Source organism: Eleutherodactylus coqui, chromosome 4, assembly GCF_035609145.1.
Source record: "Eleutherodactylus coqui strain aEleCoq1 chromosome 4, aEleCoq1.hap1, whole genome shotgun sequence".
Taxonomy (NCBI): Eukaryota; Metazoa; Chordata; class Amphibia; order Anura; family Eleutherodactylidae; genus Eleutherodactylus; species Eleutherodactylus coqui.
The window spans coordinates 251,712,132-251,732,225 of NC_089840.1; positions in this window are offsets into that span (position 1 = coordinate 251,712,132).

The window sequence follows — 20,094 nt, forward strand, 5'->3', positions numbered from 1 at the left end:
AGAACCAAGCTCAGTATATAAATACAGCCGCAGGACTAAGTTCAGTACATATGAACCAAGCTCATAACATAAATACTGTCAGGAATGGAAGAGGGTAGAGATGGGAAGACTCCAAATGATCCCACCTCTATCACTGATGTGTCACAGATTGACTAATCCGAGCTCTCTTACCATTGTGAACACTTGTCACAGCCTTGATCGATCATTCCAGTGGGATTGCAAGCATGAAGTCGTTAGAATACAGGCAGATTTGCACCCAACTTTCCCAGACTCCTGCACGCATGCAGTTCGAAAGCACTAATCACCTATTGATCTGGTGTAAAGCCTCCAGCACTCTACAATACCCACACACACTCGCTGCCACCATTAGCTTTTTGTTTTGCAGGTAAGCTGGAACCAGGACTCTGAATTATTAACACAATCTTTGGCGTTATGGTGCATTTTAAAATGGACAAGTTTGACTAATAAATTGTAGATTTATTCTAAAAAAGACTAGCAGTGCTAAATATTTTTATATATATTTATTTATATATATATATATATATATATATATATATATATATATATACAAAAATATACAGAAAAAGATGCTACAGTGGAGATAAGGTTTACAGGTATACACAACAGATAGTACTTAAATTAAAATGAGGACATAAAGAAAGATACTAGATTTAGGATGTTTGGCCCATGGTTCTGATTGTGTGGAGTCACTGGAAACAAACGGGAAAGTTCTTATGCTGTAGCATATCACCTAAGGTCTGACCCCCGGTCTCTCTGACCCCCAGTTTTTAAAGTTTCTACAGAACACATATCCTCCTGTCCTCTCAGAAGTCATTCAAAGAAGGCTGGGGTAAATGTGTATGTACCTGTGAAAAACCATAATTCCACATTTTGGCTATATCTTTGCAGGAGATCCTCAGATCGGGAATATATGCCTGGCATATTTCTGGTCATGATTTTAGCTACTCAGCGATACCAAATATGACACAGAAATTATAACCAGGTATGTGAATGCACCATTTGGGGGTTGTTCTAGGGTTTGCACCTTAATGGGTTTAGATGTGTTTTATTCAGCTGGCCCACCCGATTCTGAAAATATAAGACTAGGACCTTCACACAACTAATAATCCTTATTAAAAGATTTTTCCTTAATTTGAACCTTGGAGCCGGAGTGTCTGTGAGAAACCAACTCCTAGGTGAATAATTTTCCTTAGACTTCATTAACAAGTAAATGGTCACAAAAATGGTATCCTCATGCTAATTTTAAACTAAACTGACAAGTGGAGCCAGGAGGGCAAGTAAAATAGACTCTTGTCCAGGGGAATGTCAGACAATTGCCTTTCTAAATGCCAATATCCAAAAGGCAGGTGGGACTGAGAAACGTATAGCTGCATTCTAACTACTCAAGGCCTGAATAGGCTATCACAGTGGTACAAAAATGGATGACACATGCAGCCAAATGACGGCCACCCCAGCAGTCTGTATATCACAAATACAGTAGCAGAAGTAAGCAATTGTGTTGCCGGAGCATGGATGAGTCAACAGCGACTGCTCAGAACATAAAAGAAGACAGAGTCAGAAGAAAGATGATTCATGTAGTTTCACAAGACATTGAAGAATAGACTTTGGAGGGTGGGTAAGAGGGTGTGATTGTTCCCAGCCTATATCTGCCTGGTGCTCTCAAGCTCATGGCTAGTGCCCTGTGTGTCCACAAATGTTGCATGTAGCTAAAGTCAACCATGTACTCATATATATTCTATGCACAGATGTAGGAGGCGCCAAACCAAGAATCGACAAGACTTGTGTTTGTTTAACTTACCGAATGTTCATTTGCCACTTGCTACTTTAGCTAAATAGGCTAAATTGGCTTCTGCCTCATTGTTTTCTTTTTTTTGCCTTCCTCTGGATCAACAAGTTGGGGTGGAAACAGGCTGAACCAGATAGACATTGTCTTCTTTCAGCCTAACATACTATGTTACTATGTTACATTGTTTCTAATGAGTGCCGGGGTACGCAAGTATCATAGGTCCACTACAAAAACTAGCACCATGCCATTTAAAGTAAAGATTGGAGTAATTATAGGTCACAAGGGCCAAGGCACAAAGTCAATATACTAATACTACAAATGTGGTGAATAGATATGGTGGAGATATTTATCCCCTGTACTTGATATACAGTAGCACCAGCACATCCCACAGCGCAGTACAAAAGACAGTTATTAACGTCACTTCCTGCTCCTTATAGTATGCAGAACATTCAATACCTTTCTCTTATGCTCAGCAAATTGATGTAGACGTGTAGTGCACATATGAAATGTGACGTATCTGGGTCACGCTAAGGTCTACATGTCTGTTTCTTTTTGTCAAGTTACATCTGACTTAGGCTGATATCATCGTAGATCTTCGTTCTGCTACGGAGACCATCATTAATTATTTACAGTATGTTTAGGCAGTTTTCTTGGGCTTATGAATCATTGCAGCTACAGAGAAAAATGGTTGTAACATCTGATGTTGTCAGAAACCAAAAGCGTGTACGACGTCTTGCACGCAGGTACTAGCTGACAGAGTGCAATCTGTGATTTAAAGCTAGGGCTGCGATAAACAGAAAGAAAAAGTCTCCATCGTTGCAAATGCAACTTTTTGAGGTTTCAACATTGAGAACGCGCCAAAATGTGTGCTAGGGAAAAATACTGCAGTTGCTTTTCCCCACATTAACTTCCCTTCACCGGGACAGGCTCTTCTTAAGTAGGTCTCCCAACTATTACAATTCATGCAGGATCTATCCTTAGTGGCCTACACGGAAATTTAAATGAATGCACTTTAACAAATATAGATAATATAAAATAGTAATAAGAAAACACAACACAAAGAAAACAAAGACAAACAGACCCTAAACAATTAAAATGGTGGGGCGCTCGCCCTGATAAGGGCAATCCTGCATTGGAAAAGGAAAACAGACCCTAAACAATCAAAAAGGAAAGCCCTAAAGGTGGGGCGCTCGCCCTGATGAGAGCAACCCTATGCTGGAAACCTGTGGTGACACTGCCTTTCTCTAGATGTAGTAAAGGAGTAGTGGTGAAGACAGATGTAAAATATATACCAAAGGCGAGTGATGAATGATGTTATACACACCTCAGATATATAGTCAGTGGGTGATGTTGGACTATCAATAAAGAATGTTGACCATCCCTCATGGATTTCTTGACCTCTGCTTGCTGAAATTCAAGCGGAACCTTCATTGTCATGTGATGATCATAGGAATAGCATGTGATGAGAACAGCTCATCTTGAAACTCCAATCTGCTTTAAAATCATTGGCTGGGAGAGACTTTGCTGATGCAATATAACGACCTTGTGTCTTGTTGCTCGACTCAGTCTTGTCATGGTATAGGATCTGTGACATGAAACTGTCTTCCATAACCTTACCTTTGTAGCAGGGGTTGGCTGTTCCTCACCCGGTTTAAAGCTTCCTACACAGCTATATATGTTTCAGTTAATGACTGTATTTCAACTTACATATGAAAATGATGATCATTATCACCTGTTTGGTATAATTGGTTAATCATACACCTGACTATAATCCTACAAAATCCCTGACTTTGTGCAAGTGTACCTAGAAGAATTGATGCTGTTTTGAAAACAAAGGGCGGTCACACCAAATACTGATGTTATTTCGATTTCTCTTATATTCAGTCACTTTGCATTTTGTTAATTGACAAAAATAAACTATTAATACTTCTTACATTCTAACTTTACAGCATTTTTTCCAAACCTGCCTAAAACCTTTGCACAGTTGGAGAGAGCATATCTATAAGACAACCTTTATAATGTTAAACATCCTCTGTCCCACACCACTGCCTTATCCACTACAGCCCAACCAGTACAAGCTGATATCTGACGCCTTGTGCAAATGCATGGGTCACACGAAGCCACGACTACCCATGGTTCAATGGCTCCTACCAGGAGTTGTCTTCCATCTGTAGCCCTAGATAAAGAATACAGTGCCCTAGTCAGGGTTATGGGAGTATTTTTGAGTGCTGTACTTTTCAAAAAGAAAAAAGTTTGGTGCTAGTGGAGCGAAATTTGATTGTTCTCAGTAAGAGAAATCAAGTGATCTTGCAGATATGATACCTTTTACTGACTAACAAAAACACATAATATTACAGCAAGCTTTCAACATTTCTTCAGGTTCTTCATCAGGTTGATAACTTTCCAATTCTTTTTGTTAGCCATTAAAAGGTATCATATCTACAGGATTACTTTGTTTCTCTTACTGAGATCCGTCACATTTTGTACTTTTCTGTAATGATCTGGAACAAGCTAGTCTGTCTGGTGGGCCAATTTACAAATTAACTTGGGGGAGAAGGGCTGCAGTAGCTTCTGTTTTTTACAGGGGTCATGACTAGTTTGATGGATCTGTTAATATCCTTAGATCCCATTGACTTTTGAGTCCATCAGCCAAGGGCATAACTGGGGTGGAGTTGGCAGGAGACAAGCTGAGTGCCAAAGGGCTTACCAATAAGCAAGGGTATTTAAATACAAGTGTAGTGGCCCAGAGTTAGCGAGGCTCCTCCATAGAGTTGAATGTGTTTGTCTTGTGCAATTGTATTGTCAGGGTCTTCTGTGTTGTATGCATTTGATGTGTATTGGACCTTTGCAGCACTGAATGGGTTAATGTCTGGTTTATGTCTGAGAAATGTATCTTGTTGTGTGTCATGTGGCCTTGTGTTACATATGTGTTTGCAAGGTGAATGCAAGTGGTTTTTTTTGTGTTTGAGCTTTGTATGAGAATCTGCTCACACGCAGGCACTGCCTTATCGGTCTGTGTGTGGAGGCATGGAAGAGGCTGAGCCCAGGATTATTCCGCCTGGGATGTACTGGTGCTACCACTAAGAACCGAGAGAGGAGAGGGATCGTTGCCTGGCAAAAGGACGGCACAGGAAGCGTGAGTGTAGACCGGTAGAGAGTTGGAGAGAGAGAAAGAGAGTCGCCAGGAGTGGGATCACACAGATAACTAGACTGTGGATTGTCCGGATTTTCCCGAGTATCCTCCCTGTCACACCACCTCCTACCATTGTATCTGTGCCAATTCTGCTGTTGAACCATTATCAAGTTGCAGACCATTCCCGGTTTGTCCAGAAAGTTGTCCCTATGGGTTGACTAAGTTATTTCCAGCAACCAGTTTCACCACAGAGGATGGAAGGGTGGCATCACGAGTGACAAGGAGATTCAAGGTAACCTCCGGTTGCATGTTCCCTGTGACCTCCCCCAGCAGTAACTTGGACAGGTCCCAAGTTACCCTCAGGGGAGGGGATGGTATAGCCACCCTGATTGAGATCTTTATTTATCCCCGCCATCTCCTTGGCTGTGGGCCTGCTCCTCGGACACTGCACAAGGCAATAGCAATGAACTGAATGAAAGTTTAGCTACCACCCTGTTGCCAACTTTCTGTTACATCTGGCTAGAAAAGTGACTGATCCAATCAGTGGTGTACAAAGAAGAGATAGGTCCCCATAGTAAAAACTTAAACAGGTCCCCAATTTTGGTGCTTAGTTTTGCCATCCCAGGAGGGTTAGGTTTTTGTTTTCCATTACATGCCCTTTATAATTACTCTGGGTCAATTCTCCTCCTACTTGTTTGCTAACAGTACAGTTCCTCTTTAGAGGAAGGTTCTGGTCCTATATATGTTCTCTCTCCACAGTAGTTAAACGGTTGGTGTAATCAGAGTTGGGGCCCCCTCTATTCATTGGCCCCATAGCAGTCTGCCTCTATGATATGTATGCTATTGGATCCAATTCAAATCATGATTCCGTCAGCAATCAAAGCCTTGATGCAAATCCAAACACAACTTTATGCACTCACTACTAATTGCAATGTTCTAGATCAGGGGTCTCCAACTCCAGTCCTCAGGGACCACCAACAGGTCATATTTTCAGGATATCCTATGGTAAGAACACCTGTGGCAATGTCTGAGGCAACGACAATAATTATATCATCCATGCAGCACTGGGGAAATCCTGAAAACACGACCTGTTGGGGGTCCCTGAGTGACTGGAGTTGGGGAACCCTGTTCTAGATTACTCAAGTGATAAACGCAACATTCTGTAAACGTCTTGTTTTGTTTTTACTATATTCCCTGACGTCCTGTCACGTTGTTTTCCAATAACTTTTTGCTTTTTTTTTAAGGGGATGTTATTTTAGAAGAACGGCATCAAGGAAAATGTCTTAAAAGAACTTGGGCGTGAGTTTAGGAGGAGCCTGTCCTGTCAAACCAATGCAGAGGAGGTACGTTGTAAGCGGAAATGTCCATGTTGTATCTAGAGATATTTCTAAAGATGTCATACTTGTTCCTGATACTAGATGATAGTACCTGTAGCAACCAGTGCCAGGCAGCTGCTGCTAAGGTAACTAAGATCATGGAATGCACTAGCGTATAATGGAGACCTTTTTATCCTTTATGTGCATCATTAGTCAGAACACAGTATTGTGTGCAGTTCTGTCACTGGTGGAAAAAAAATACTGGACAAGGTTTACAACCAAAGCAATTTAGCAAATCTGTTCATTAAGTTCCAAGAAAGATTATTGCCGTTTTCTTTTTTTTAACCCTTTGCAATCTAATTTTGGATTCAGGGTTTCCTAGGAGGCTTTTCTCTTTCTGACATTTTACAATGGCGCCATCTGCTGGCTAGAGCCAGTACTGCAGTATGTGACATGCTGGAGAGGCCCCCGACAACAGAGTGGCCAGTAATATACAGTAAGAATACCCTGCCGGACATCTTCCGACATCGGAGCTGCACAGGCTTCAATCAGAATGTTGGAAGAAGTCAGACAGTGGATTGGAAAGAGTTAAACCCATTTACACGTATGCTGAGTTCATACCATCCACAGTGAGTGTTGGCTGTAACTGACAGTTGGGGTCGCACTGCAAGGATGGGGATCAGAGAGAACGCCGATCCCTGCCATGAACCTCCTCCCCTCCGGCTGTTTGCAATGGGGAGGGGCAGGAGAAGGGCAGAGCTAAGCTCGCGCCCCCTCCCCGCAGCCAGCATGCACATTGTATGGAGCAGTATCCGCTTCCAATCCCGATCCTTACAAACCCCCATGAATTAACTGTATGTCCTGGGGCGTTAAGAGGTTAAACCCTTACATGTTGAGAGCAATGTTCATCGCAGCATGTTAGATAACGAAAATAGTGAGCTCACTCTGTGATGTCATCAGCTATGCGCCGTCCAATCACAGAGGGCTATTGGGTAGCAATGGCAATAGGACGCTTGATAGCGGTCTCTTAATTTGCTATGACTTATAATAACAAAAAATAAGAAATAATATACTGAGAAGTACTGCAGTGTATTATCTAAGGAATCATACGATCACAGGTTTAATTCTACTACAGGGACATAGAAAAATATAAAAACATAAAAATATCCAAGTTAAAAAAACAAACTTTTTTTGCAAACTTTGCAGGTGTTTTAATGCAAAAAAAATACACTTATTGTATCCTCGCATCTGTAACAAGCCATTAAAATAAAGTGAACACGCTTTTTATCCTGCATAGCAAAACTGAGCCAAATTGCTTTTTTTGTTAATTTCACTTCCCAAAAGATGCAATAAAAGTGATCAAAAAAGTCATGTGTACCCCAAAATGATACCAATAAAAGCTGCAGCTTATTACTGGTGTTGCTCGTCTCGATCGGGCTGGCAATTAAATGTTTCCGATTTTTGCTAAGTCAAATCGGTTAAGTTAAAACAATTTTTCGCGAAAATCGCAGGCAAATCAATTTTCCCATAATGCCTGCTGCAAAGGTCAGCATGCAGCCAATCAGCCGCTATGTGATTATGGCTGCTGGAATGGGAAAAAAGTACAGAGGTAAAATCTACTACTTTAAAAGGATATATCCTCCATGTACATATAGAACTTGACTCTGAATGCATGAAGATAACTTTGTGTCACAGTTTATTTGTTCTTTCAGTAGCTTTTTAATGGTTCTTGTGTAGAGATGAGCGAGCATACTCGCTAAGGCAAATTACTCGAGCGAGTAGTGCCTTATGCGAGTACCTGCCCCCTCGTCTCAAAAGATTCGGGTGCCGGCGGGGTAGAGCAGTGAGTTGCGGGAGTGAGCAGGGGCAAGCGGGAGGGAGAGAGTGAGAGAGAGATTTCCCCTCCGTTCCTCCCCGCTCTCCCCCGCCGCTCCCCGCCCCCCGCCGGCACCCGAATCTTTTGAGACGAGCGGGCTGGTACTCGCATAAGGCACTACTCGCTCGAGTAATTTGCCTTAGCGAGTACGTTCGCTCATCTGTACTCTTGTGTTAAGACAACAATATTTTTAATGGCTGAAGATATGACAACTTGTTATAATGTTATTGCAGTCAAGTTAAACTTTGCTGCATCTGTACCCATTCGTGCTCAGCTTTCTCCATCTCAAGTCTATAGGATTTACAAAAACAGCTGAGCATGCTTGCTTCCGTAACTCTCATAGACTTCAACGTACAGATGTGCATCCTCCTCTTCACCAGGGCCCCCCCTACATGCAGTAGTCTCCTTGAATTTTTAACCCTTTCCAATCCTATTTATATCCTAGTTTTCCTGGGGGGCTTACTCTTTTTCTGCCGTTGTACAATGGCGCTATATGCTGGCTAAAGCCAGTACTGCATGAGGTGACACATTGGAGAGGCTCCGACAGCAGAGAGGCTGGTAATATACAGTTAGAGAACCCCTGACGAAAGTCTAGCAACATCGAAGCTGTACGGCCTTAAATCATAATGTCTTCACAGGTCAGACAGTGGATTGGAAAGGGTTAAATGGGAGACCCATTCCTCTGATAGTTGCCAAAATATGTGCCAAATTTTAGAACATGAGAATAGAGCATACTCAAAGGATTGATTTCTGCTGCACCATCAGAAGAATGCAAAATGTCTGGTAGGGAGCTGGAAGTGCTGCTGAAGCATCATGAGAGGTGCGATAGCCTGCAGAGGGGCTGTTTGCACTGGAGGACTTTGTGTCTTCTGGCCGGAGCCAGGAATCAGCTGGACTGTGCAAAGTTGCACACACTGAAGGGGAGGTAAAGGAGCCAGCATGAGAGACCCTGGGACACTGTGCTCAGAGACTGCCTGACCGGAGAGGGTTGACTGAGGGCGCTTTCACATGACAGTTTTTTATGTTCAGTTTTTGTGAGCCAAAATCAGGAGTGGGTCTAAAATATGGAAAAACTGCAAATCTTTTCATTAAACTTTCTTTCCACTCCTAGTTTTGGCACACAAAAAACTGAACACAAAAACTGCCATGTGAAAGCACCCTAATATAGTGAGGAGACTGAACAAAGAATTCCACAATAGTCACTCTCCTCTCAAGACAAGCTTGCGTTGGTAGTAGTGGTAACTTCTGCCCAATGGAACCGTAAGTGAGGCTGGTCTCAACCTAGACACTAGGTGTTCACATCAGAAAGGGGCACAGTTTATCAGTAAGCAGGTCTGCTGTAGGAATTAAGGCTAACATTTCATAAACTAGATCCTGTACAGATTTCAGTTGCTGTATTCTGCAGACTGTATTCTTTAAAGGGATATTGCAAAGGTATATTCTATCAGAGTGCTAACCCTTAAAAGAACTGTGCGTTCTGTTATGCAAATATATCGTAAGGAAATGGTACTTAATGCTGTACAGTATCTTTGTTACCATTTTTCCTGTTGTTACTGTTGTTTTGCATTACATCTAAAGTATTAGCGATCCTAGAATTTAATTAGCCGTAGCTAGCTTTAGGTAAGTCTACGGCAGAAGATAACTGCACACTTCTTATGCCATTATTCACTTGCATTATTCAGTTCTTAAATAAATATTGGGTATTTTTGTAACTCCTCCTGCTGCATTGCAGCCTGATCTGTGTTGCAGTACTGCTCTTTGCGACAAGGCATTTATGGCATATTCAATTTCTGAAGTGTAAATATCCCTTTAAGACCAAAACTAACTGGGTAGACAAACTGTTAGAGAGCTTATCTGAGACCATATTGATGGCCCTTCCTTAGGATATGCCATTAATATCATATCAGTGGTGGTCTGTCACCTGGCACCCCTGCCAATCAGCTGTTTTTAGGGGCCAGTGATGTTAAATTTATTGGTCACTCGGCCTTTCTGCAGCTAAGTCCTCTTTAAGTGAATGGAGCTGAGCTGCAATACCAGGCACAACCACTGCATAACGTACAGTGCTGTTCTGGGTGGAGAATGAAGAGAACTTAGCACTTGCGCTGTGACCCTGCCACAACTGCTGATCGATGGAGGGGGGGGGGGGCACAGAAATCAGATTCAGATGCTCACCAATATGATACTAACAAAACCTATTCTAATATAATGAATATAAAAGTCCCAGAAAGCCCCCTAAGGGTACGTTCACATGTTAGAATATTGGCGAGAATTTATCACAGCGGAAAATCCACATCAGAAACCGCGTTAATGAGGATTTTGATGCAGATCGAAGCAGACATTTCAAATGAAAAGCTGAAATCAGCTGTGGATCAGTGTCAACGTTTGTATCAACAATTTTAGTGCGGATTTTAGAGTTTCTCTGCACCAGAATCTGCTACATGTGGGAGGGGGCGTGGCCTGGCTAATAGAGAGCTAGGTCGTGCTGTGCCGGCGCTCCGTCTCCTTCACGGCATAAATTGAAGAAAAAAAATGCATCCACTCACCAAACTGCCGCAGGAGATAACCATGGGGAAGAGGAAAGGAGGCACCAGCTCGTACAAGCCCAGGGACGAACATTCAGGCCCGTTGGACCGCTACATGACCGCCGGAGGGGACCGCCACAAGCAGGAGGGAGAAGGTGGGAAATCACCTACCCCGGAGAAGACCGCGGAGGACGGAGAGAGGGGACCCCGCACGGCGACTCCACTGGTAACAAGCACGGGGGATAGACCCCCACGAGGAGAAGACAGCCCCACTCCATCTGCGCTCCCTGCAGCTGCGGCGAGACACCCGGGCTCCACACAAGATGGCGGTGGGGGGGGAACCTGGAGGACGGCGCGTGGCCGCGACAGTCAGCAGGATCGAGGTCGGACACAAGCGAGAAGATCCCGGCCTCCCCCTCACACCCGAAACCTTACTCACCGCAGACGGCACAGCTCCAGTCACAGGCGCCGAGATCGGGGAATCCACAGGCCGAGCCGGAAGTGAGGGCATGGTCACCATCTTCCCGTAGCCCTCCACCGGAAGTGAAGGACTTTACGAGCCCACGGTCGCGGAGGGAAGCGGCGAGCGCTCCCGCTGCAGCACAGAATAGAATCGGCAATACAGGTACAGGGGAGGGGGACATGACCAACCCCACCACCCGGCGGGAGGCCAGAACGGGACAAGAAGGGCCTGGGTGGGAGCTGACAGGTCGAGAGGGGGCAAACAATAGACCTCCACCACCCTCACCCAGAGACACCACAACAGAGGGGGAAGAGGAATGGGCTGCTTCACCAGGACCCTCACCTGGGCCCCTGAAAGGAAATGAAAGAGAGAGAGACCCCCAGGCCTCACAAGTAGGGAACCAAGACCCGGGCAAAACGTAAATACCCCCGATAGAGACGCTGCAGGAGGTATCAAAACCGTGGGGAAAAAACTACAGCCATCCGCACCCGGCAAGGAAACGGAAGGAACCCCCCCCTAACAAACCCCTATCTCCCAAGCATCAACAAGGGAGACAAACATCAAATACAAAGACCTTACATGGGACATATGTGCAGGGAGAAGCGGGGAACTCCAAACTCCCCAATAAAGAGGCACCAGACAACTAGGATTGGAAGGAGCACCTTAGGTTGATCCCTACCAAAGAGGACCTCGACAAACACTTTGTCCAGTTTGCCTCATCCCAGAAATCAGTATTGGAATCTGTTATGATCATGTGGGCAACCTAAGCTTGGGAGCCCACACGATCGTACGCAAATAGGGATAGAGAATGGGATGAGGGATGGGACATACACAGATAGCACAGGGGTCACACAGGATTCACATGGGATTCACACAGGTTTCAGGCAAACTGTCCCTGTGCTACACGGGAGGATGGCATGGCCCTACCTAAGCGGGGAACATTGCCCCAATAAGGGCAGCCCAGCGGTCTTCGGATCTGGGCCCTAGCTGATCCTAGGAACCACGCCACAGAACAGGAGAAATACACATGCTACATGACAGAGACAGAACCACAGGATACACAGCATACAGCAGCCACAATGCAACCACTAGAAACAGATAATAAGCTGAGTATAAATGCCAGGTATTGGTTGACATTTTGTACAAAACATGGAAGCTAGCGGGCCACTTCACAGCTCCTGGTTATACCGCTAGTCCGTACACTAACCAGGAGTCCAGCAGAACCGCACAGAGTTCACACAGAAAGCTGCAACAGGACAGGACACAGATCGCAGGTCACGCAGCAAACTGACACGAAACTGACAGAATTTAAACATACAAATGGACAAGAACCAGCAAGACAGATTACTCAGCAAAGCTTGCAACAAAACAGAGCACTGAACACAACGCCAGCTGCATCAGGAACAGGACAGAGTACAGGGCACACAGCCAGACAGACACCACTCAGAGATCACATGCACACAGATGAAACTCACAGCAAGTCTATGTGTCCTCATACCAGGGGGAATAGACAGTGAACTACACAAGCTCACATAGGGAACCGTGTCAAGTTACACCAACTGACACACAGAACAGACAGTCAACTACACAAGCTGACATAGGAAACAGTGTCAAGTTACACCAACTGACACAGAAGAGACAGTCAACTACACAAGCTGACATAGAAAACAGTGTCAAGTTACACCAACTGACACCCAGAATAAGACATAAGACCTTTGGAGGCTGCCCCTGTACAGGGGGAAGGAAAAGGGGGCTGCATGTACTGCAGACTAGGACTACAGGTGTCCAAACAATCTTGGGGAAGAAGAGGGACAGACCTACTTGCAAACACAGATCAGAGTGAGAACAAGCCGCACATGACTGATAACAAGTTACAGGACACAGCAGTAACATGAGTGCTCACCCTAGGGTCCAGCCAGAGACTGACCAGGGGCTGGGTTTATATGTGAGCACAGATCCAGGAGATTGGCTAGCAGGAAGTACCACACCCAGCCAGCTCAATTAACCCTCAACCACCTAACTGTGCTGCTAGGAGTACATAGTACAACAAATCCCAGCAGCACACGTAACAGAATCTCTACAATAAGAAATTCAACAAATGGGGCACCGTATTAGAGAAACAGAGGAGATGCAAGATCTAATGCTTCAGCACCTAAATGAACATCACGACATCTTAAGCGAACACGCTTTCCAAATAGCTGAACTCGCCAATCATCTAGACGATATAGAGAGTCGTCACAGGCGAAATAATCTAAGAATTCGAGGCCTGAATGAAGAAATAGAAAACAAACATTTGGAGGCCTGGGCCATCAAGTGCTTTGGAGAACTCCTGGAAAGATCCCCGAATAATCCAATAGAGATAGATAGGATTCATAGGGCCCTGGGCCCCAGGCCAACAGACCCGGAAAGACCTAGGGACGTAGTCTGTAGGGTACATTTTTTCAAAGAAAAGGAAGAGATCTTACGTCAGATCAGAAATAAGGGACCAATTAAATTCCGAGACAGAAATTTGCAGTTCTTACCGGATCTTTCAAGAAAGACACTCCAACAGCGCCGAGCACTCAGACCACTGCTACTACTGTTGAAGGAGCGGGAGATCCCATATCGGTGGGGATATCCCTTCCAACTGGTGGTGGGCTCGGGGATAGAAGGTGCAACCTTTAGATCCCTGGGGGATCTCCCCAAATTTCTCACGGCTCTCAAGCTACCGATGGTCTCTCTACCAGAATGGCAAAAAATGAGTTCACCAACACTCACCCCCCCCAAGGGGCAATGGCAACCAGTGCAGAGCAATCGCAAAAGACCAAATGGGAACAAACAGGATTATCCATCGAGGACTCATACTCAGTGAAAAGGAGGAGGTCTATACTTGAAAAGTGACTCTTCCGAGGAACACAGGGTAACCCTGGAGAAATATGGACACTGGGACTTGTGGCTCAATATGCGCCCTTCATAAAGATACTGAAGCCATGTGACTGGGACTTATACCATGTTGCAAAGCCAAGACACTCCACCAACTCATCACCGGAGCAGCTGGACTCTCCACCTGTAGAGAGCTTCCTCTCAGACATGGCGTACCCTCACATTCTAGGCTACTTGGCCAACTTTCACCTCACAACTGTCGGGTTTACCTCCTCCAATTGGGGGGGGGCTCTCCTTCATCTTTCAGCATTCTCTTCTTACCCTCCCTTTACTTCAGCTTCCCTCTCTCTCCTCTTTACCTATCATAAAGGTGTGGATGCCTAACATGTTGTTTTCAGCCGCCGTGGGGGAGGGGAGCGGGGCTCGGACCTGGACTTGACTGGACCCAGCCACTCCCCCACTAGGAACTGCAGCCTCATACGGCTGTGCAGACGTTAGTTGTTTGTTAGTATTCAAGCTTTGTCCACGCAGGATACCAAAGCTCACAGCGTCATTGTACTTCTACAAGTGGATGTTTGTTATTCATGTTTTTCCACACCCCTTTACCCTTGTGTGTGATCCCCGCCCCCTCCCATTCCAGGTCACCTTCCTAGATGGGAAACCACCCCGCAGCATCAGAGGTTTGCCAACACGATCTCCCTATACTACAAGATGGCCTGATTAAATGTTTGCTCCTTCAACACGAAAGGATTGAATTGCCCTAACAAGCGTAATCAGGTGTTGTACAGGCTCCACAGGAAAAGGGTAACAGTAGCATTGCTCCAGGAAATGCATTTCCCACGTACTGGTCCCCCGGACTGTGGTAGGAACAAATTTTACCCAGTATGGTTTCATTCCACACACCCAGAAAACAAAACCTGTGGAGTCTCTATAACATTTCACAAATCTATAACCCCCATAATTCTGTCACGAGAGTTAGGGGATGATGGGAGATACATCTTCCTTAAGGTTTCTGTTGCTAATAAGATTCTTACAATTGCTAACATGTACTTCCCCAACCAGGGTCAAGTGGGATTTGCCCTGGAAATGCTCCGGAGACTATAAGCCTTTGCGGAGGGTACACCAATTATCTTAGGAGGCGACTTTAACATGTGTATGGACCCCAGACTAGACTCCTCCACGGGACGCTCCGCACTCACAAGAGCAGCCATACGTAAGGTCCAGAGAGTATTTGTGAGTATTGACCTGATCGACTTGTGGCGCACTGTCCACCGGGTAAGCATGATTACAGTTTCCATTACACGGCACATAATTCATACAGTAGAATTGATTATATATTCATCTCGCATAGTTTGCTCGATGGGGATCCTAAATGCTCCCTAGATGTATTTTTGTGGTCGGACCACTCACCGGTTTTTGCATCCATGGGCCCGGGGGGCGGGGAAAGGGGCGTACCCACATGGCGCCTCAATGACAACTTGTTTAGAGATACCATATGCCTAAATGAGGTAAAAAACACAATAGAAAATTTTAAAGTAGATCACGCTGCGGACTCCACACCTGCCCCGATAAAATGGGAAGCTCTTAAATGTGTGCTAAGGGGAGTATTTATCTCCCATGGAGCCAGGATCAAAAAAGAGCAAACGGCTAGACTTGCCCAATTAATAAGAGACCTTAACGTTAAGGAAACGTCAAATAAATCACAGGCCACCGCCGCCCTACAAATCGAAATCTCTGAGTTACGTCACAAAATACTAGACATTTTAGACCAAAAAGCCGTGGGCAGGAAAGAGAAACTTAAAGCTGGCTATTATGAATACGGAGACAAGAGCGGCAGATGGCTGGCTAGAGCATTACATCCCAGGACGTCCCATCCACATATCCACTCCATTAACTCGGCTGAGGGTGGACGGCTGCATTCCCCGAAAGACATATTAGAAGAATTTCGCCTTAACTATTCAAAACTGTATAATATCCCCGAGACACAGTCCACGTCGGATGCTCAGCACAGACAGGAAATAGAGGGATACCTAGATCTCCATGTCTCGAGCCATCTTTCCCCAGAGGAATTTCTGGCTATGGAGGGGGACCTGGAGGCAGAGGAGCTCAAGCAGGTGATCCAAGGAATTAAAACTGGAAAGAGCCCGGGACCAGATGGGTTTTCTCCGGGGTTTTACAAAGCTTGCGGAGCTCTATTCTCTGACCTACTTTTACAGGCCTTCAACACCATATCCCGGGGTTGTCCTTTACCAACCCAAGCCCTTCAGGCTCACATCGTACTTATCCCCAAACCTGGGAAGGACCCCTTGGCGTGTGCCAATTACCGGCCGATCTCGCTCATCAATTGTGACCTTAAATTTTTTTCAAAAATCATAGCCAATAGAATAAACATCTCGATACCACAACTCATACATGGGGATCAGGTTGGTTTCGTCCCAGGAAGAGAGGCCAGGGATAACTCGACTAGGACCCTGTCCTTGATCGACTGGGCGAGGAGGAAAAGATCACCACTCTGTCTGCTCTCTGTCGATGCAGAGAAAGCATCCGACAGGATAAGTTAGAGATTCCTCGAAGCAACGTTGCAAAAGGTGGGTCTAGGACCTAGAGCCCTTGCATGGATCATGGCATTATACAAGAACCCCTCGGCCCAGGTCAGGGTCAACGATAGTCTGTCCACCCCTTTCGAGATCAAGAATGGCACGCGCCAAGGGTGTCCTCTATCCCCTACGTTGTATATAATGGTGATGGAGTCCTTGGCCAGTGCCATTAGAAATAATCTATATATATAAAATTGAATGTATGTCTGTCTGTTTGTTTGTTTGTCCTTTATGCGCTACTACACCATTCATCGGATCGCCATGAAACTTTGGGAAGTTGTTGAGTACACTCCTGGGAAGATTACAGGCATAGTACAACTATTCTATGATAAATGGCGCGTGTGCGAGCGTCGTCGACAGTTACGCCCCCCCCACGGAGATCGTTCGATTTCCATCATTGCCACCAATTCTCTCACTTCCCGATGTCATAAAAACTTGAAATTTGGCACGAGCATTGATAATGTCATAAATAGGAAAAGTTATTGGGTCCCAACTCGATTATTTAATTCTAAGCGCCAAAGAATTAGCATCCAAATTTTACGTACGGAATCTAATTCTCTCACTTTCCAATGTGATAGAAACTTGAAGTTTGGCACGAGCATTGATTATGTCATAAATAGGAAAAGGTAATGGGTCCCAACTTGATTATTTAACTCTAAACGCAAAAGAATTAGCGTCCAAATTTTACGTACGGAATCTAATTCTCTCACTTCCCAATGTCATAGAAACTTGAAATTTAGCACGAGCATTGATAATGTCATAAATAGGAAAAGTTATTGGGTCCCAACTCGATTATTCAATTCTAAGCGCCAAAGAATTATCGTCCAAATTTTACGTACGGAATCTAATTCTCTCACTTCCTGATGTCATAGAAACTTACAATTTGGCACGAGCATTGATTATGTCATAAATAGAAAAAGTTAATGGGTCCCAACTCGATTATTCAATTCTAAGCGCCAAAGAATTAGCGTCCAAATTTTTACAGACGGAATCTAATTCTCTCACTTCCTGATGTCATCTATATATATAAAAATGAATGTCTGTCTGTCCGTCTGTCCTTTATGCATTACTACACCATTCATCCAATCGCCATGAAACTTTGGGAAGTTGTTGAGTACACTACTGGGAAGATTACTAGCATAGTACATCTATCCTACGATAGGTGACGCACGTGCGAGCATTGTCGACAGTTATGCCCCCCAGACAAAGATCGTTTGATTTCCTTCTCAAGCACGAAAGCAAAAAGCATTACGAACAAGCGTGTTCAACTACAAAATGATGCATCTGCCGAACATTTCGCAAGACAATTGCTGGATATTGAGAATGCTGAGGTAAAATGAAAGCTGTGCTGTGATTGGTTGCTATTTCTTATACTGCTGAGGTAACATGAAAGCTTTGTTGTGATTGGTTGCTATATATTATACTGCTGAGGCAACATGAAAGCTGTGCTGTGATTGGTTGCTACTTCTTATACTACTGAGGTTACATGAAAGCTGTGCTGTGATTGGTTGCTATATATTATACCGCTGAGGTAAAATGAATGCTGCGCTGTGATTGGTTGCTATTTTTTATATTGCTGAGGCAGAATAAAAGTTGCGCTGTGATTGGTTGTTATTTCTCTTACTGCTGAGGTAACATGAAAGCTGCGCTGTGATTGGTTGTTATATATTATACTGCTGAGGTAACATGAAAGCTGCGCTGTGATTGGGTGTTATATATTATACTGCTGAGGTAACATGTAAGCTGCGCTGTGATTGGTTGTTATATATTATACCACTGAGGTAACATGAAAGCTGCGCTGTGATTGGTTGTTATATATTATACCACTGAGGTAACATGAAAGCTGCGCTGTGATTGGTTGTTATCTAGATATATAAAAACGAATATATGTATGTCTGTCTGTCTTCGCCGCAACGCGCGACGGGTAAGCTAGTCCTTCAATAAAAGGGGTACGGGTAGGGAAGGAAGAACATAAAACCTCACTCTACGCTGACAACCTATTGGTTTACCTCACAGAACCACGAGTAGGCCTCCCTAATGTCATGCAAGCATTCACAGCCTTTGGTAAACTAAGCAATTACAAAATCAATGCCCAAAAGTCGGTGATTCTTAATGTTTCAATCCCCAGAAGAGAGGCAGAGAACCTGGTGGCTGCCTTCCCATTCCTCTGGAAAGATGATTCCCTTACATATTTAGGGATACAGATTCCGACGGATGTAACTAGGATATATGAACTAAATTATAAACCAATTCTACTGACCCTAACAAGAGATCTGGAGAGATGGTCCGGGACCCCACTGACATGGTTCGGTAGAATGAACGCAATTAAGATGGATATACTCCCGAGACTACTATATATTTTCCAGACTGCACCATGTAACCCCCCGAGCACCTTTTTCGATAAACTGCGAGGCCTAAAACTCAAGTTCATCTGGAAAGGTGGCTCCAAAAGACTCAGTCACAAAAGTCTAACCAAACCTAAAGAAAAGGGCGGAGTGGGTCTTCCTGACTTCTGCCTGTATCATAAAGCGACAATGGGAATGCTCATATTAGACCTGTTCCATTACAGGGAGGACTAATACTGGGTACAAATAGAGAACAGTAACAACACTTCCGAGACTAGGGGGGTATTCTGGATCCCGGGTAAAGTACATTGGGAGAAAACAGAGATATCATTCATGATGAATACATTGTTGGGTGCCTGGAAAGGGGGATGCAGGATTTCGGTTCCGGGGCCCCTTACCCCTTTGGTTGGAAACCCAAATCTTCAGGTAACTCTGCGGACGCGCAACCTGGAGTTCTTACCCCTAGGAGTGGAGGCCAGGGTGGGGGAAATGGTAGAATCAGGGGACATACGGTATTTAGGGTCTTTGCAGGGGTCCTGCGGATCGGCCCCAGGCTCATGGATACAATACCTACAGATACGTAGCTACCTGGGTAAGATTAAACCTGCCCGAGGATGGAACATGACACATACCCCCTTCGAGAAACTATGCTGTGCCTCGGAAACTCCTAGACACACAGTATCAATACTCTACAACCATTTAGTAGAGGAGCAATTGGGAAATCACCAACCTAGATGGACAGGCGCTTGGGAGTAGGCATTAGGCCGGTCATTTACGGCGGAGTCTTGGGGTAAAGCGTTTCAGCTTACTCACAAAATGTCAATCTCCAGTAGACTTCAGGAGCTAAATTTTAAGATAATATCAAGATGGTACTTAACCCCGGAGAGATTGTACTCCTTCTTTCCCTCAACCCCGAACATTTGTTGGCGTTGCAGAGCAGACACCGGTTCAATGCTCCACATCTGGTGGGACTGCCCCATGGTCGCAACTATATGGCAAGAAATAAAACACTTATTTGAGAGGGTGTGTAGACAATCGCTTGCCCTGACACCTGAGTTGGGACTTTTGTCCATCGCCCATGAGGAGGCTCAGTCTCTCAAAACAGGCTTACTAAAATTCCTCATTATAGCCACAAGGCAGGTGATTCCTAGATTTTGGAAACAGAGCACGGAG